The sequence below is a fragment of the Leuresthes tenuis genome, unplaced genomic scaffold, assembly GCF_036924035.1.
Source record: "Leuresthes tenuis unplaced genomic scaffold, fLeuTen1.0.hap1 SCAF_3, whole genome shotgun sequence".
NCBI classification, from domain to species: domain Eukaryota; kingdom Metazoa; phylum Chordata; class Actinopteri; order Atheriniformes; family Atherinopsidae; genus Leuresthes; species Leuresthes tenuis.
Genome location: NW_027325357.1, coordinates 11,464,050 through 11,481,452, shown reverse-complemented (window position 1 = coordinate 11,481,452; position 17,403 = coordinate 11,464,050). Strand labels below are relative to the sequence as shown.

General features: G+C 36.7%; 1 protein-coding gene across 1 annotated transcript in view; it reads right to left on the bottom strand.

Annotated features, from left to right (window-relative positions):
- Positions 1 to 17,403, bottom strand: part of LOC140303152 (A-type voltage-gated potassium channel KCND3-like) — a 90,121-nt gene that overhangs the window by 50,466 nt on the left and 22,252 nt on the right. The window lies entirely within an intron of this gene.

Here is a 17,403-nt window from a genome sequence, read left to right as displayed (position 1 = left end):
TTGTAAACTGAACTATATCATTCTGGTGATGTCTGGCTGTGACACAAGACTGCAGCAAACAGCCTATATTATCAACATGCTAATGTTCAGTGTGAACAGAAAAATCACTTGTTCAGATTGTGCAAAAAGTTTACACAACGTGGTTAATGGTCTTGATAATTACTTAACCTCTACAGATGTGAAATAAATGGCCCCAACCTAACAGTTTAGTACCTTTAAAACTAAAGAGGGCATACCCTATGTGCCCCTATGACTCATACTGACATATAGATATTGCTAACATGTACACAGCATGATGTGCTTGCAGGCAAGGGTTAAGGTCTGGACACCTGGAGGAATTCACTTAAGGAGGGGTGGACAAACAGGATAATGGAGGTGAACGCAAGCGATGAAGGGCACAGGGATGAACAAAGCCTGTCTGATGCTTAAGGTGAGGTTTTTATAAACTGAGATGTCAATATGGTTTTCCACTGAGCTTAAATTAATCACTCATTATCAGAAAAGATAAAACAACCTAAAATTGGATAAGGAGAGGCAAAAAGATGCTGGGCAAGGGGTCAGTTAACTAACAGTAAAATTGCAAGCTGTTGTTAACTCAAGCAGCATCCCCTTCACTTCTCCTGTCCCCCTTCTGCTCCATGTGACACACACACAGTATCTACGTGAATGTTCCAGGACAGATATTCTCCCATCACTACCAATACTATATTTGGAAAACATTTTCACCTGAAGTGATGAGATTGGAGCCTAAATGCATAACTCCCATCATGCTCTGCAATAGGCATCAACAAGTCAAATAATAACCATTTCAAACTTGAATAATCTCACTGAACTAGCATTAATATTTTATTCCTGGTCTGTACAATTGTAGTTAAATTGGTAAAAATATACAAGTGTATGACAAAGACACAAACAAACAAAAAAAGCTGGTGTGTAACAGGCATGGTATAGCAGTGCAGTTGTTCTCCATTTTGTTACACTGCAAAATGTAAAAGGTTGCTTATTTCTCAGTGTAATCCCTTTGATGGACCAGTGATCAATCCAGGGTGTGCCGTGCGTCTCGTCCAAACTCAGATGGGATAGAATATGTTTTAAGCCTTTAAATTCAGCATTATTAAGTAGGTATTAAAGTGTGGAGAATTTAAGAAGGATCAGAGAATAACACCCATATGGTAAATTGCATGTACAGATGAGCCAAGCCACCAGGCTTGCTCTGTAGTTCTGAGACATTTCTTAGAAGAATTTTTTTCTTTCTTTATCTGTTGGCAGCCTCTTGGAGTATTTTGAGTGTAACAGGGAAAAAAAAAAGTCTGTTTTTGTCTCTTGAGAGCAGTTTAAACTATTTGACATGGTGGTAACAGGAAAGCAATGAAAATGATCACTAATGACTAGACAGAGCTAAAGTTTTATGTGAATGTAAGTGTGAGTAAGATAAAATCAGAAACATAACAGCTGGAGGGACAAGCAAGTCAGATGATAGATATAATGAGTGGTGTGATACGACTGGAGAAAAGATAAGCACAACATTTCTGCATTTTCATGTACAACCGTCAAAGGAAAAGGTTCCTCATGGCCCTACCTGACTGCATAAAAAACCCAGAAAGGCATGGTATATCAGAAACATATCATTATGGAGTCTTCTGAAGCTTCACACTCCCCCTTGCTGCATAGTACGCCCCTTCCATCATCTCCCTGCTTTCATCTCATGGAAGCTGTGGTTGGTGAGTGAGAACAGAACGTGCTTCTTCTATTCACAGCCCTCCACTCACCATGGTCCTCAACAGGGGAGCCTATAGCCCAACATACCCTCCCATCCCACTCATGCCCTTTCAGACTGACCTCAACCTTTAGTAGTAAACAGAAAACAGAAAAGAGACTAGCTCCCTGTATGTCATCGTTTTTTCACAGCAAGCTTGATCACCAGGACATTTTACGGGGCGGTCAGGGAGACAGAGAGTGTGTTCAAGGCAAGGACGTTTTTTATTTTGTATTCTGACTGAAGATCAAAAAAAAAATCTATCTATTATCCAGCCTGAATAAAAGGATGGAACTTATGAGTATAGATTTTTATTATTGTAGTCACACTGCCCAAAGCTGAACCTGAACAACTGAAGTGCTCTCTTGTTAAATGAGTGTCCATATAAATGGAAAATAGTTTTTTTTCTGCAAATGCACAAAAGACAGGAGCATTTGAGCCAGTGGTGGTGACATAATTTAAGGAGTTAAGCATCACTACGATGTTGTGATGGACTTTCAATACAAGCTTTTGAACTTTCAGGTTATTCACTTGTTGTCTGTTGAGAGGAAAGTGGTCACGACTGAAATCAAATAACTCGGTCAACCTTTGCCACCACTCACAGGTAATAAGTGCTATTCACTTACAAACAGGCCCTGTGATTTACAAATCATCTTTGTTTTTCTGTCTGGGGGCGTCTTTTGTGTCCAGCTGTCAGGTTGAGAGTGAGATATCTCATGATCAAACAGGACAAACAGGAACACAGCAGATTCCACAAATACTCCATTTCCATCACGCAAATTAAAAAACTCAGAAATGCATAAATCATATCATGAGCCACATTTTTTTTTGTCTTTTGGCCTCTTCAAGATTTTGACTTTTATGATTATGTAGTGTTTTTTGTTTGTTTTTTTCAGGTCTTTGTTTTTGCATGAATGCCTCAATATCATGCATTAAGTTGCTGTGTGGAAGCTTTTAAATGAGTGCTATCATTTACAACCATAGAACAGGGTGATGTCCAGATATGCATTAAAAAATATCCTTACTGATAATTTAAAACTGTTGAGCTTGATATTTTATTCATAAAAAGAAGGTTTTATCTTTCTCTCAGGTCTTCAACAAGTCTTCTTCAAGAAGAACCTACATATCTTCTCAAGCAGAATAGATTTCCAATGTATATTTTCCATACTGGCCAAAATTTGATTTAAGAACACCCCTGATGCACAGGTTATAGGACCTCTATTCAGGCATTTCTATGCATAAAATATTGAGAACTATGGGTTGAGTAATTTGGCTATGGTTTGAATAGAAAATTGTCCTAAATGTTATTTCCCAGTTTTCATTTGACCACTTTTCATGTGTATGCTCATTTAAGCAGCTGGACGATCTAAAATGTAGCCAAGCAGCTGCACACGATGCAACAAGACTGATTTCAAATTTTGAAACTGGAGCTTGGCATATCTATTATTCAGCATAACTTCCAGTAGCCTGCAGCGTACAGTATTTTCTGTATCAGATTACACAGCAATCTGAGACTGTTATTGCTGTAACTTTCAGTCAGCGGCTTTATCGGGTTGAGAGTGTGCACACATTTTGCAGCTTTGGTTACATTTATAGCATGAGCAGCTGTGTGAAATCACAGGAAGTACAGGTATGAAAACACATGATTAGAAACCTAATTTCACGTGTGATGTGACTACTATGGAATCATATGGAGCTTGTAAATTGCTGCAGCACTCAATCTAAGCAGTCAAGGATGAATGCATTTTCAGACCACACTGAACGAAGTGTTCACAAAGGTCCCAGGAGGGCCAGTGAGCTGTGTGATCAGGCGCTCATCTGGCTCAGTCTCTGCCTGCAGCCCAGGGGACCAAAACCTTGTGTTGACAGGATTATAGCATGTGTACACTTACCACCACTGAGTTAAACTCATTTTAACAGATGGCCTATTTGGCTGCAGCCCTTTAATTAATACCAACGAGGCTTCAGCTTAAACTCGTGTTTGAGGTTATATCTCTAAGTGAGCTGTATTTTTGTTTTGTTGTCATGTCAGTTTGCATCTGTTTAAGGCTGATTCCAAATATTCCCCTTGTGACTGCCAGTCTGTCTTTGATCTGATGGAATTAGAAATGAGTGAGATGAATTTACATCCGTGAAATAATGAAATTTAGGCCACACTTGACATTATGATTCAAGATTTTATCTTTTAATGTGAAACACAACAGGGGAACTTGCAAGGAGAATAAAATCATGCAATAAATGTTTAATTTTCAATCTAAATAATTTACATAAAAGTAGCACATCATTTTTAAAAAAAATGAAGTTTTTGAGGCTGTTCTTATTAAATCAATACAGGGAAATTATATACAAGCAGTATTTTCCATAAATTTAGTAAAAAATAAGTCAAAGATTGATCACAAAACCCTTTATACTTAGATCGTTCCATATGCACAGTTCTACATATGCCCCAAACCTCTTCTTAGTTTATGACTGCTACATTTTTCACAAGTGTAATAATATCCAGAACCTTGATTATGTTTTTTAAATATCTTTAAGACCCTTAATAGTCTTAACTGTTTTTTTTGTCTTCTCAGGCAGTCATTAAATAAATATTCTAGATCACTAGAAATTCAACATTACTGCGGATGTTCTGGGATAAACTGGATATCAAGTGATCAGACTAATAACGTCTCCTTCATTACAAAGCTCCAGTTTGTGTGGCAATGGTGTTATAATGTCCTGCATTCAACTTTGTTTTTCACTTAGCGGTTATGCAGAGGAAAATCCAGTAAACACATATCTAAGAAATCCATGTCCTGCCATCAGCTAAATCCTTTCTCCTTCACCTTTCACAATTCAATTGTATTCATAAAGTACCAATTCCCCACAAAAGGTAATTTCAGGGAACTCGACTTTGAGAGAAACCTAAACATTCTCTCAGCATTTGGTTTAACCCACAGCCACTACATCTTTCACAGTGTGAAAGAATATTGAGAAAACTTATAATTAGTAATACCAGCACTGAGTCAGTACAGTGTAAATCCTGTTACAAACTCACACAGTTTTTTTAATTAAGATGTTTCACACTTTAATCCCAATGTCATTACTAATTCACAGAGAGAAAAATCTGATAAATGAAACAGTAATTTATCCTGATCCACTTTGTTGGCCTCCACCAGAAAACAATCACAATTTTGTCTCAAGTTCAGCATGCTCACACCACAGCTGAGCGGACAAACTGCTTGACTACTCCTAAAAAACTGTGTGGTCCAGGAGACTAAAAGAAGACATCTTTCTTCCATGTCTGCACACTTCGACAGCTGACAGAACCATAGAGAAACAGAGCAGCTGTTTCCTTAAGGCAAGGTCAAAGAGATAAAAATGAAGTGAGGTGAATGAATATCTGTCATTCCATAACTGTGCCTTTACAGCAACCCTGCCTGGGTCAGCTGCATGTTTTTGTATTTGATACAAATTTGTATCACGAAGCAAGCTGGTATTTTTCTTGATCTGCTCATTCACTTTAAATTTATTGAAGGAAGATGATGAATTACTAATGTTAGTTTTTCATCCAACCCCTTTGACGAGAATCACACATGGAGCAGATGTGAAGGGACCTTACGACCACTTATACCATCTTCATTGGCCAGTCAGAAGGCCACTACTAAACTTCACTGAAAACCTAGCGGAGTTGCACAGCAGGCATGTATAAAAGCATCAAAATCCCAAGAAAACTAAATATTGACTAAGGCATTGGAATCCAAACAGCATTCCCACTCTGTGATGTGGAGTATTGTGGCTGTTGTTGGTGCCAGTGGAGACCATACTCCCCCCCTGAAGCATATCATTGTGGTACAAGGATTTGTGTTTGTTCTTACTTTCTTTTGCTTAGACATTAGCGTGTTAATATTAGAGACAAGCACCAGCCAAGTTTACTTGTATGGTATATTCCAGGAAAGCTAAAAAGAAGAAAAAAAGACATGGAGCATGGAACAATTATAAAAAAATAAATAAAATGTGAGTGTATAAGATATTAAAAACATAAATAAGATGATAAATAAGAGTTAAAAAGACCTTATAAAAGAAGTCCAAAGCATTGAAACCAGCCACAGTTCCTGTGATGGGGGCACAAAGAAGAAAAGGAACTGTCTGTTGAGTAAATTTCACAAGCATAAAGACGAAAAGAGAGCTTAAGACACTGAAAAGCAGCAGTACGGACAAGTAGACAAGTACCATAATCTTAAAATCTATCCTTTGATACACAGGACGCCAGTGCAGAATAACGTTGATAACACTATATTCTGCTAAACACATTTCAGTGCCAAGTCATGAGTGATGCCTTTGTAAATTCTATGTGTTCCGACTATAAGTGTGTTCAACTCATTTAAACTTTTTGGCTGCGGTGAGGAAAAGTCGGGCACTGCAGCCCCGCTCAGAATGCAGCCAGCTCATCTCTGCACTTGCTTAAAAGCACAGTCAAACTGTCATTCTAGGTAGCTGTGATTTATTATAAGCAGCTTGCTTCTGTGTTTCTTGCTTCTGGCTTTAAGTATTAGTGGTACTTGATTTTTATTCTGTAACCTTCATCATGCTGTAAAATTATCACAGTCAGAGCTATTTCTTCACACCTGGAGGCTGGCCCTCGTATTATGCTGCATTTAATGGCAACTGGGAAATCAAGGAAATCTCCACAAGAAATGTTCTAGCTGGTAGTTCAGATAAGGATTCTATATCTGACGTCCATATTTTACATTGTTCCACACTAAATGCAACATATTGTTTGTTCTTAACCAAATAAAACATTAAACTATCTTCACTTAATTTGCTTCAGCAACACCATTAAAAGTATTTGTTGTTAACAGAAAATCAACACATGAAACCTGGAGACAGCTATTTTTTGGTTTATCAAATAATTTGATTTAGGGAGTCATCTTCCATTGGATGTAAAATTATTATACAAAACTCTAACAGTTTATGACTTTACAGTGACTTTACACTTTTGTTTGGTTATAAAGCGTAGACATTATTAATTAGCATTTTGTTTGTTTTTTAATTGAAAAGAACTAGGTGCTGTAAACTCAATGACAGTAAATAATTCAGAATCTCTGTGTGTCATAAACATTTCTTTGAATTAAAAAGCAGCATCCAAACCTTTGATCCACTTTTTTGTGTGCTGTTTATTTTTTTTTTGGGAAACACTACTCATTTTAATCTTATAACTGTAGTTCAACCCTGACAACTGGCTTCATTGTGACCTCACCAGACCTTAGCTGAGCTGTGAAACTAGTATTGATAGACACGGAAACTCCATCTGCTATTTACCATTTTATTTGTCCAGCAGTGTGTTTTGAAACTTGAATGAATCAGTTTAGATTTAGGGCTCGATTGCACTGTGTTTCTTATTTTGTTTCAATACATTTTGAGCCAAAATGTCAAGGTTGAGATTTCCTTTAACTGTGAAATGAAACTAAATATGTATCATATATCATGTGAAAGTTAGTTATCTGCACTGAGTGTGAAACCTGAGGTTAGATCCACTGCTATACTTTATTGTTAAAACAACTCTGTTCTTATTAAACTTAGGTAATAAAAGTGGATTCACTATAAAATCAAATGAGACAATACTCATGCATACACACAAAGCCCTGAATTGTGTCGTCTCATTTTTCCGTCTGAATGCAAAAGAATAAAAATGCCAAATAGTTGTATTAACATCTGCTGTGCTGCTGATTTATGAACTTTGTGTAAATATACATAAACACATTAATCTATTCATATTTCTATGCATCCAGATCTAAGGGAACATACTCTGCTGGCAGCCTGGCTTAAGAAAACATTAATTAGCAAATAAGTTATTGATGAAGTTGTGATAGCTGTGCCTGCAGGATGCCACCTGTCAGCATGTGGGTGGACATCCATCAGTGATGCTGACATGCAGTCACTATCATTAATGCCCTCCACTTTATTCTCTGATGTCTTTTTTAATATAAAATGTCAGGCTTTGTCATGTGTAACTTTTGTCTTAAATAGAATGACGTCAAGTAAATCATGACACATTGTGCATTCAATATGCGTTGGCGCTCTGCCTAAGCCCTGCCTGCACCACTTACTAAATGCTGTGTTGAGGAAACAAATACTGCAATGATCTTTCATTTACAACCAACAATATGAGGGCACTGGTGTCAGTTAGAGTCTTTCTTGTTGTTTGAAATTGTACCTCTTAGGTTTCATGAAAAGCTAAATGTCAGAGCTAACTTATTGTGTTTTTTGATATAAGAGATGATGCATTAAGACTTTGAGCAGAATTGGAACCAGAAGGAGTGGGTGGGAGTGAGACCTAAATGCAGGCTAACGTGAAGTTCAATAAGTTCATTTGAAAGCTGGAACATTCATTGTGCTCCAGTGGTCATTTCACTGTTGGGTTATAAAAGGCAGAGCCATCATCATCAATAACTAAACCATTAGCACTACAATATCCTGCTGTTTCTCATCTCTGGGTGCTGACACGTTAAGAAACTGAAAAAAGATGATGTTTTGAAATATCCTCCTGGCTTAATTAATGGTGGCAAGGCATGAAGAGAAAAGTGACTTCATTTTTCAGCTCAGTCTTATTTTGACTACTGTCAAAATTCAAAATTCAATATTTGGGCAGAATTAAGCCAGAAACCAGTGCTTTCTAACCCGTCAGACCTGACCATACTCATATGCTACTATGTAAAGCTTAGATAGTCCATTTGCCTTGAAAGTAACTACATATTAGCCAGTCTCATGTAAAAAATGGATGACGAGAACAGCATTTCTTATGGCAGCGACAGTGATACTGTCTCTGAGCCAAAACTACCACAGTCACAATGCTTTCCAAAAAGAGTAGCAAGAGTAGCAAACAAGACAGCCAATCTATTGTGTGAGGAGAGTGGAGGAACACATTCCTGACAGCTCAAGGGAATGAGGCATTGTACTGATGCTTCATCTGAAGAGGCAAAGACAGAAGAGAAGAGGCCATGGGAGACGATTTAAACTGAGTCAGTTCGTCACCATGGTGATTCCTCAATTTTAAAAGCTGCTCTATATTATCTGACTTGGTGCTAACAATATTTAAGCGCAAGTCTAAACACTGGCAATGGCAGGAGATAATAAGATCTTATTGGGATCAACAAAAGTTCTAAATCCAGTATTCCCACAACTTATTGGACCTCTTATCAGAGTTTTATAAGCATGTGCAGCCTGTGTTGGACTGCTGTCTCCCAAACATTTCCTTATGTTCACCACGACACACCGTATTAAAGACAGTCGCAGAGATAACGCTCAAAATGTTTGTTAACTTTAAAATGTTGATTTCACACCAAAAATCTGTCATCAACCACTGATTATGTAATATCAAAGCTATCTTTCTAACTAAAAGATGTCTCTTAACATCAGATATCTAACAGAACATCAACAATGTCAAAATAATTCTTTGCTAGTCATTTATTCATCCTAGTTTAAAAGTAGAGAGTATATTGAGAGCTAACCTTCGAGGTAATGCTTTGTTACTGCCGCAGCTGAGCCTGTGGAATGTAGAATGCTAAGCTTTTTCAAACAACAATTTTCAAAGCAATTTTTAAAATGTCCTCTAATTTTGATATTGTAAAGATTGTCAGAATGATGTAATTCATACAGGATAAATAGATCAGCCTTATATATTGAAGAAACTGCCTATTCAATGATTACCAAGTCTAATCTGCAATCATAAAAACACGTGGTTTCATTCGATGACATCAACAGAATAAGGGAAACAATATTTAAGCAATATCTAATGTTTACAATCTGCTCTTTTGGCTACGGTTGTTCTAACTTTCAATAAAAGTAACAGCAAAACTATGTTTACAAGTAACTTAAATAGAGCAAAAATACAATCTTACTGTGACATGCCTCATAAACTAAACAAAAACACTGTTTTTCCTGTCAGTGCTGAAATCATAATCATAATAATCATAATCATAAAGCAATTTAAAGAGATACAATAGAATAGAAGGATGACAATGATATATAACAAGCACAATTCTTCCAAAAAATGTTAGACTTATTCTGGCCTGACCTCTACTTGTGAACAGAAATGTCTGAAACATGACTGGAATACAATGCTGTTACTGTACTCTTTAAAGTTTGAAATGAACTTTTCAACCCCTGTGATTATGGCAGCTCTGATAAACATATCGTCATCAGTTGCTATTTGTCTGAGCAACTGAAGAATACAAAGACCTTACCAAAATGTTGCACTTTCATTGTGCGCTATTCACAATTCAGCAGCAAGACAAGAAGAGATGTGCCAGGCTTTACAAGAGATCTGAATACACGCATGAAGATTGGAGGAATTCGTAAGAGTATGTCTCTCGTTAAAAGCACTATTCTCTGACTTCTCTTTGGATAAAACAGTCATTGTGCAGTGGATGTTTTTGCCACAGGTACAACACTTTGAATGAAATGACCTTCTGAGGGAAGAAAAAGCACATTTGGTTACCTTGTTACTGCGGTCTTGGGAGAGCCATTGCCCACTGAAAGAAATTATTCAGTGACAATGTGAAGGCCAAACAGAGTTAGCTGCAACCTACAAAGACAGTTTGATTATAAGGAAGCGCCTACCACCCATTTACACCTTCATCCTTGAAGCCTCTACTCTTATTCCTTGTGCATGCACAGCAACAACTCTACCTGTTCTTTATGTTCTGTTATACTGTCTTTCTTCATTCCGCTTAAAAAAAAATTCGATTTTAGCAATCTGTCTGTCTGTTTGTGACTTAAGTTAAATGTGGCATTGATATTCATGTTTGTTTCTTTTATGGGACAGAGAGTGAATTAGGTATCCGCCATGTGCTTATAGTAACTGGCAAATATCAGTGTGCAAAGGTTTAAACTTGAATGTTGAGCACAGTAAACAGTAAATCTGCAAAATATTTGTTTACATTGTAACTGTAAGCAGGTGGCTACTGTGAAATGTATTAGTGTGAGGGTAGTGTTTGCAGTGCCATGTATCCGACAACATCCCACAAATGAGTTACTATTGCATGCAAATGTTTGGGCAGAGTTCATTTTTCACATTGAGGAAATGGTAATTTTATCCAAAATATCAGTTATTTCTGAAGCATCACAAAGATTGTAAAAAGTCGAAGAAAAACAGAGTATAGCTTCAATTTCTGGAAGCCACGCTATGGCAAAGCCTTGCAGTCCTCCAACCTAATCATCACTGAAAATATGTAGACAGACCGTTCTGCTTGAGAAGCTGCAAGAACTCACATTCAGTCATTTTCAGGCATTAAGAATAGTAAACAGGATTTTCGGGAGGGCTTGCTTTTACATCAACAACAAACGTAAGGGAATTGGTTTTAAAATTCCTGAGAGATCAAAGGAGACCTTATGTTTAGAATCCTTCAAGAAAATGCCAGACTAGTGCGTGAAGACTATACTATATGATCAATAAACACACTAATCTGGGTGTTGGTTCACCAAACTTCTCCCACTTCGCCCATCACTTCTGTGCAGTAAGAGCTGTATGTCCACATGAGTATGTCTGTCCCTAAAATGATTTATCTGATTTAGTAAAATTTGTACTTACAATGTAAAGTAAACACAAATGCAAGTGAGTGAAGCTCGTATCTAACTAGGTATGTCTCATAAAAGGGATGTTGAAAAAAAGCGGAGGAAATCAGAGACTTTACTAGATTACTAGACGAACCAACGAAAACATTGCAGGAACCTGGTTCAACAGGTGGGACCCTTTAACGCTTGTACCTTAAATTATTGTGTAAAACTTGTCAGTATATACTGTCAGTATATACACTTTCCCCCTCTCTTAGCGTGCAGTTTTATGTTATTTGCCTGCTGAAGTCCAGACTGGTTATGTCACGTGTTGATGTGTTCTGCTCCTTCTGCGTGTTGTTTATCAAACAGACACACCAGCCTGCACGTACAGTTGGTGTGACATCTGCAGCGCACTCTGTGTACTATCAGTGAAGTGCACGGATCTTCTTTTTTTTTGCATAAGAATTGTACAAATATTGGAGGCAGATATCATACATATTCATTCAGATGATGTGAGTGTAAGATGAAAGCTGAAAGTGGATTTATTAAAGATGGACTGTTGTGGAGAGGGACCACAGATCAAATGATGAATACACCATAAATAAAATACTGTAGATGTGAATTGCACTAAATTAATAAGAATATTTAAAAAATGAACATTACTATTAAATTAGTTAATGTTATTGTTGAATACTTAAAAACTAATGTCTCCCTGGTGCATTTAAGCACTTTCTTTAAATACCGAGGAACTTTAAACTCTGTTTGTTCTTTTCTGTTTGAATGTAACTTTAAACGTCTGTTGATAAGAAGGAAAAAAATGGACACACCTAATTTCAAGTGTTATTATGCTTGGGTCATTTGTCCAAGAAAATAAACTAATAGAATAAAAAACAATGGCACATACTAATGTTCTGCAGCTGCAATGCTTCCAGTGTTCAGTAGGTTAATTTAGAGTATTCCCATGACTTAAAGGGGTATCATTTGTTGTACATATATTGTTAAAAAACTCTCAAATTGACAAATATTGTTAGCTGAAAGAAGCAGCAACTTTTTCAATCCTGAGTGGGGGATGAGGACTGTGTTATGTAACAGTTAATGAGATATTTTCCTTATAAATTTTTGAGTGAGTATATTAAGCAGACATAGAGTAGAAGCACTGTTAGGATCTTTAAACACAAGTGGCTTTGTCCAACCTTAAAATCTTTGAAATTATTTTAGAATGTGGTAATAATCAGATAAAAATACAGAGACAAATTAGATGTGGCATCCCAACCATACATTGACTGACTGACAATATGAAATTAAAGATCTAAAATAAAAGCGTGCAATCTTATCAGCTTCAGTAAAATAAACAGAAAATGAGCCTTGATGGAAGTCACATGACAGATTGTATGCTGCTCACACATTCTTTAAAATTTCCCAACCTTCAAGTCTCAGAGCATCTGCTATCAATTTTGTGACTGGAGCTGCTTTTTGTGACAGATTTGAAAAACTGTGTGAGCTGTGTCCTATATGTCTACTCCCCTTTTCTTTGCCTGTTAAGTTCTTTTGATATCTCATCTGTCTCACCCTTTCTCCCCTATGTTCTATCTTCATGTTCTTTTGTACTCTCCTGATTCTTACTTATACTGCACCAAGGATGCAGTCAACTATAGGCTAAATCAAGGGGATTAACATTTCCCTGAAATAAAAAGAGACTTGTCCCTGACAACATTTCATTGTACACATAAATAAATGTAAATAATATTATATACATTGAAAGTATTTGTGCTAACAGAGGTAAAACAAAGCATATGCAATTTTTGAAAACTGTATTATCCCCCTCCTGTGTCTTGTACCAGTCTTTGTTCTCGCACTGCATTCAGTGTGCCTTTGAAATGAGATGTAGGATTTCAAAATGAGGTAAGTTTCATAGAGATAAGTTTTTCTGTTCATCCATCACACGTTCGTCTGCAGTGTCTACATCACTTGTCTGGATATGGCTCCAGATAGAAGGTTTACAAGGCAGTTGCTAGAGAGACTACTTTTACACCCCCAAAACAAGAAAAAGAGACTGAAGTGAGTCAAAGATCATGTACAATGAACGGGAGATGGCTAAGACAGAGTCTTATGAACAAACTATGAATAATTTCATTATGTCATATCATTTGATTTTCACAACATGCCAACAACCTTGAGCATAGACTGTAACATCCAAAAAAAAAAAAAATGTGCTCCTGTTTGTTCAGGTAGATACCAACTGTAGCACAGTATCTCAGTACCTAATCCCATCAATGATTGTGCAGTGTCTTTTTGTACTTTCAGAAACCCATTTCATTGATCCAAGCTTTTGTCAAGCAGCAGGACAGTGACCACAAACACACCTCTAGGCTTTGCAAAAACTACTTCAGCAACAATGATAAGAATGTTGTGGTATCGGTCATGCCATGGCCACCTCAGTCACAAGACTTTTATTATGAAAAGAAACAGACATTGACAGAGGGGCAAGAATAACTGATGTATTATTACATCAGCAGACAACAAAGACTAAACTTTTTAATCTCGTATTTGATATGTTTGCATGAGTGATACCTGCCAAATACCACGATTATGACTTCTCTGCAGGTCTCGGTTCCATCATCTAAATCCTTTGTTAAATTATTAAAACAAAAACGGTTCAGATATACCAAGCAGAGATGAGGCAAGAGGCAAGAAACACAATAACAATCAATAGTGGCAATCGCAGTTAGATGTGAGTTGACAGCTATGTGAAAAACAAATCTATATGAATTCTTGCATAGATTTAAAAAGAATTGACCACTAGTAATTCAAAATTGCAGAATGAATGGAATCAAAACGGCCACAAAAAAAAGAAGAAAAAAAGCCACAATTAGCTGCTGCAGTGGGGCACTGTGCTGCCAACACTTCATGTTGGGTGCTGTGCCACTAAGAAGTACCAAAAGCAACTGACACTGGTGCCTCACTATGGGCCATTTATACAAATTCGGAAACGACAGAGATGTCTAATAGCTAAACCAAGAACACACTATATTAGTGTATAATGAGACCAAAAAAAAAAAGATGGTAATGACCTTGAAAAGCAAAGATTTGAGACAAATATGGACGTCACATCATCTGTGCATTAAATTCCAGTTCAGAGCTGAACTCCAGCTTTCTGGTAAAACAGGATTGTGCAGCTAAGTTGTGCAACAGACCAGCGACATAAACATTTTCACAATAGAACAAATTAATTGAACACTAACATTAACTGAACTGTGCACTGCAACAAAGGGGAAAAAGAGAATAACAGTTGTTGCTGTTTTTGCTTGGTTGTGTTGAGGCTAGTCTAATCATAAGAGCAAAGACTGAGAAATTTAATTGGATTTTGGTTGTTGGATGGTTGGAGAGAGGAGAGAAGGACAGGAGAAGCAGAGGATATCATGAATGCAACAGACAGATTGAATGCCATAAGAGCTGGACAGGTTAGGAAACAAACCATTGACCTAATTTACTCTTAGTGTTTTACCTTTGGAATTAACAAAGTATTTTTTATTTAATGTAATTTCATGGTGACAATGAAATTAAGATTTAATATTAAAGCTAAACAGTGTAATGGTTACCAAGATAATAATGATTACATTAATAATTTTGGATCTTATAATTGTAGCAGAAAAACTTGATTATCAGCGCATCACCAGCTTGTATTGGGACTGCTTTGTTTTTCCTTTGGGTGAAACACTTATTTAGCAGTGATGCATTAGAAACTATTTCCTTTTTAGGTTGAGGCATGACAATACAAACCATGATCCCAGACACCAATACTATTTTCTTTTCTATTGCTTTTTTGTCTGAAATTAATCTTTTAATAATGATAAATTAGGTGTCAGATTTTTTGGACTCATCCATCATGATCCTCCATCTCTCTGAAGCCAAGCAGACGTCCATAAATGTCACATTATGCGCAATAACCTGCTTTTGTTGGCTTCTGATATTCAAATTAATAAACTGGTCAGTCATGGCACATGATTATTCTGCTGCTCAAAGGAGAACCAATCTGTCAGTCCAAGCTGCTGTTTATTATTGAGAGCTAAGAAATGAAAGCAGCTCTATGAAATCCAAATTTGATATGCAATTCACTCAATTTACTTTTTCAGGTGGTTCCAGATCATGATCATATTGTTTTGACCACTTTATTTTTCAATGGCTTGAAAAGGGTTTCCCTTTTTCATGAGTAATTTTTTTCTTGCTTGAAACTTTTTTTTAAGTAGTGTTGATGGGAAATACAAGGACAAAAGTATAAGAATAAACATGAACAAAAAAGTTCCTCTAATAAGCAACTTTTAAAGAAAAAGCAAGAGAAAAACTAGCAAAGAAGCTTTTGAACAGCTGCCGTGTCATGACTCCGAATGTGTCCGAAACATACATTTCACATGTTCTCTGAAATAATCTTTTTCAAATACAAAGCAACAGATTAAAACATACAGGCTAGCCTTGCACTTCATTTCACCTTTCTGAGGCGATTTATTTCCTCATCTGACGTTATGTGTATGTGGCATTTTTGCTGTCATTAACTTGTGCCTGTCTCAGCAGGTATTCTTTGAATGGTGTTTGTTGTCCCTTCTTTTCTGACCTCTCAAACCCCAGCTTATCGAGGCAGATGGCCACCCTTTCCTGAGTCTGGTTTTATCAGTGGTTTCTTCCAGTTAAAAGGGCGTAGATTCTCTCCACAGTCACCTCATGCACCCTCAGGATGGGAGGTTGGACCAAAGAGGAGCTTCAGTGCAATCTGTTGGTGTCAAATTGTTTTGAATTGGCTTTGTATGTATGAATTGGACTAATTTTGAATTTAATTAATTGGGATTTGATTGGATTATGATTACAATGAACTGGACTCTAATTGGCTTGAATTGGACTGTATCATTGAAGCGCATTGAGATGACATTTGTTGTGATTTGGCACTATATAAATAAACTGAACTGAATTGATACCCTTTCTCCAGCTATGTGTTTGGATCCATGAACAAGTTAAACCCGTGTGGGAATTCGGCACAGATGAGGGATAAAGTAGGGGAAAAGATGCTTTGGTGATGTGTGCTGCTGTAAACTGGGGCAGTAGTGTTGCTGTGAATCTGTTTGGTCTCATTTGGTGGGCCATACTCTAGCATGACTCTGACAGATGGATTTTACACCTATAGGGCTAATCTCTTTCTTGTTTTCAGTGTGAGATTGATAAAACTACAAGGCAACATCCAATGGATTCAATTCACTGCTGTCAAAAGTTTGTTCTTCTGTTGAAGAGAGGATAGATTGATAGGAACACAGTTGAAATTTTATTATATTGTTGGACCTATGAGAGCTTAAAGGTTATTCTTTAAGAATGAAATAATTGATACAAGCAATGTTTGTGACTCAGTGTCCCGCCTGTACAGCAGGACTCTACTGTATGTGCCTTGGGGTGCTCAAATAAAATTGACCGATGTTCTCTACTTTACTATCTAATTACTGTATGAATAAGCAAAGTGGTGATACAGTGTTCTGTATATTTGGAGAAATTGACAAAAACTATCCAAATAATTGCTTTTAATAGATTTGAGCTTACACATTTAACATGAAGTTGCAGCCATATTAGATCAACCTCCAGTAACTTAGTTTAAATTAAAACAATTTGATAGATCAGTTAAAATAAGCTTCTTGCAGTGAATTTTATAGATACTACTAATGACATTCTATAAGTTTACATCTTGTCAAGTACATCTTGCCCTTTCCAAAAAATTGGGCATGCAGATGTGTAGTGGCAGTGTTTGTTCACAATTAAAGAGGGAACTACGTTTCTATATATGTGAAGAGTAAGAGGTATTCAAAACCTGTTAATGTGCCTCCCAATGACAGAAAGTAGGCCGTTCGATAGAAGACAAAGAGGTTGCCCAAACTACAATGTACATATTCTGACCTTTAACAATGCTTTATCTCTTATTTTATAATGCTACACAATGGCATGAAAGCACAGCATGAGGGAATAAAGTTGAAGGAAGAGACAAACCATAAAAAACTATCTGCGAGAGAGAGAAAAGAAACAGAATACAAAACGAAAATGAATGAGCTGCAATATAAAAGAATAAACACATGATTTAT